Source organism: Salvelinus sp. IW2-2015, linkage group LG4q.2 (genome assembly GCF_002910315.2).
Source record: "Salvelinus sp. IW2-2015 linkage group LG4q.2, ASM291031v2, whole genome shotgun sequence".
NCBI classification, from domain to species: domain Eukaryota; kingdom Metazoa; phylum Chordata; class Actinopteri; order Salmoniformes; family Salmonidae; genus Salvelinus; species Salvelinus sp. IW2-2015.
This window is the reverse complement of record NC_036843.1, coordinates 1,824,320-1,826,819: the sequence shown is the minus strand read 5'-3', so window position 1 is coordinate 1,826,819 and position 2,500 is coordinate 1,824,320. Positions and strand designations below refer to the sequence as shown.

Sequence of the window (2,500 nt, the reverse complement as noted above, 5' to 3'; positions counted from 1 at the left end):
ATGACGCAAATAAAACAGTATATTTTTATGGCGACATCACACAAAATGCACATTTCCGGATTATTTTCAGGACATTTTCAATAACGCTAGCATTTCAAAACAAAACATCTAGGATGTTTATGTGAAAGAAAGACAGAGACACAGTGTGTGTGTGTGTGTGTGTGTGTGTGTGTGTGTGTGTGTGTGTGTGTGTGTGTGTGTGTGTGTGTCGTGCTGGCGTGGCGTGCGTGCGTGCGTGCGTGCGTGCGTGTGTGTGTGTGTGTGTGTGTGTGTGTGTGTTGTGTGTGTGTGGTGTGTGAGAGAGTGTGTGTGTAGGTGAGGCCTGGGGAAGCGTCTCTAGCCTACAGCCATCAGTCAGTCTAGTCAATAGCAACTTGTTCTACATGAGAGTAATCAGGAAGGAGGCACAATGCTGCTCGATCACGCCGTGAAGACGCCACTCACAGCAAACAACACACGAACGCGGCGCAACACACCATTTTGTATCCAGATCAAGTTATCGAAGGACCTAGAATTCGAGTATTATCCAGAGCAGTTTGGAGACCTACACTCCGAGTCATTATCCATAGCCAGTTTGATCAGACCTACACTACAGTATATCTAGAGGCAGTTTGGAGGACCTACACTACAGTATTATCTAGAGCAGTTTGGAGAATCTACACTACATATTATCCAGAGCAGTTGGAGGACCTACTCTACAGTAAATGATGTATCCAGAGAGACAATGCTTGAAGACCTACCACTGCCAGTATTATCTCAGAGCAGTTTTGAGACCTACAGCTACAGTATTATCCCAGAGCAGTTTGATCAGACCTACACTCCCAGTATTATCCAGACATTTGATCAGACCTACACGGCCATTATGATTCCAGACAGTTGCAAGACCTACACTCCAGTATTATCCAGAAAACAACAACAGTTTGGAGGACCTACACGCCAGTATATATCCAGAACATTTGAAAACCTACACCTCCAGTATTTATCCAGAGCAGTTGGTAGGAGACCCTACACTCCAGTATTATTCCAGAGCATTTGAGAGGAGCCCTACTCCTACAGTAATGCGTTATAACAACTATCACAACTGTAGGTATACTACAAAAACACAGTTGGTAGCCTGCTTTCACTTAAGTAAATGTTAATGAAGACACTTAGATACAAATGGCCTTGGATAGTAGCTAATGCGAGGATTACTGTCACTTTTAAAGTTCCTCACTGAGAATTACTGGTGTTTTGACAAACGATGCTTATGCAACATTGATCTGACTCCAACCTATTAGCCTACAGGTCTCTCCACTTGTCTGAGTGGACTGAGTGCAGAAAAAAAACCATATGTAAAGGGATTAACCTCAGCTCTAGAACACTCTGTCGAAACAGCATTACGCCTTACAGCCGTAGGGCTACAGTACAGACACAAGGCCTCCCACCAAAAATCCTTTTCAAGAAAGGAGAGCAAACACAAAAGGGTACCTTGTGTAACCCCCACCGCCCTCCCCCCCTCCAACCCCTCCTCCCCCCAGGACTTACCTGCAACATAGTCCACCACTCCCTCACCCAGCGCTATTCCGAGGACTGGTACAGCTATTGCCCTCTGCCGCCCCACTATTCTGCTGATGCAACACATTTACTTATTGAAGCACAAGGCGCGAGATGGCCTGCAGGCTCTCAGCGTACCAACCTGTCCGTATCCTCAGGTCCCCGGGGTGGTAGTTATTTTTCCAGGACGTAACGTGGTGACCTTTAATCCACCCCATTCATCTCCAACGGAAAGATCTCCATCATGTCAGTTGTCGTCCTCGTTATTCCGTCGATCACCAGATGACCCTTGATGCCCGGGTAGGTCAACCTCTTGACCGATACCAAACACTCCGCAGCGTAGGCCGGGTCCTCCTGATAGGCTGCCAATGCACAGGCCAGTGATTTGTGAGTTTGATGGGCGTCTCCAGGATCTCCTCATGTTCCGGTGTTCTAGGACAGGCAAACAGACGCTGGATGATGAGTGATGACCAGATTGGCCCCGTACAGCCCGAAGGACAAGTGGTTTCGTGCCGTTGGTGAAAAACTGGTAGCCCATGAGTAGCGTAGAAATTCCCACTCAGTAGCGAGCTCCAAACATTGTGTCCCGAAAATTCTTAGGTTAGGTGAGAGCTTTGGGCACATTTCATCTGGACAAAAGCAAACAAGACCAGACATCATTGTCACATGTCAAAAATGAGATGACCAGTAGAGAACAACATGGGATCAAATAATGAGATGACAGAAGAGACATACAAGTGGGATCAATAATGAAGATGACAGTAGAGACCATACAGTGGATCAATAATCACGATGACAGTAGAGACTTGACAGTGGATCAATTAATGATGACAGGAGAAACTGGAGGACATTGATGTGCGAATACAAATGAACACAGCTTCAGATATGAATTGCGTCAACTTTGTTTAAAATATACAGAAGGACATAAGGATATAATATGATAAAATGTTCCTAATAATCACCATAA

At 45.6% G+C, this 2,500-nt stretch overlaps 1 protein-coding gene across 1 annotated transcript in view; it reads right to left on the bottom strand.

Moving 5' to 3' along the window:
- The window catches only part of LOC111962943 (estrogen-related receptor gamma), an 87,843-nt gene that overhangs the window by 54,880 nt on the left and 30,463 nt on the right, over nucleotides 1-2,500 (bottom strand). The window lies entirely within an intron of this gene.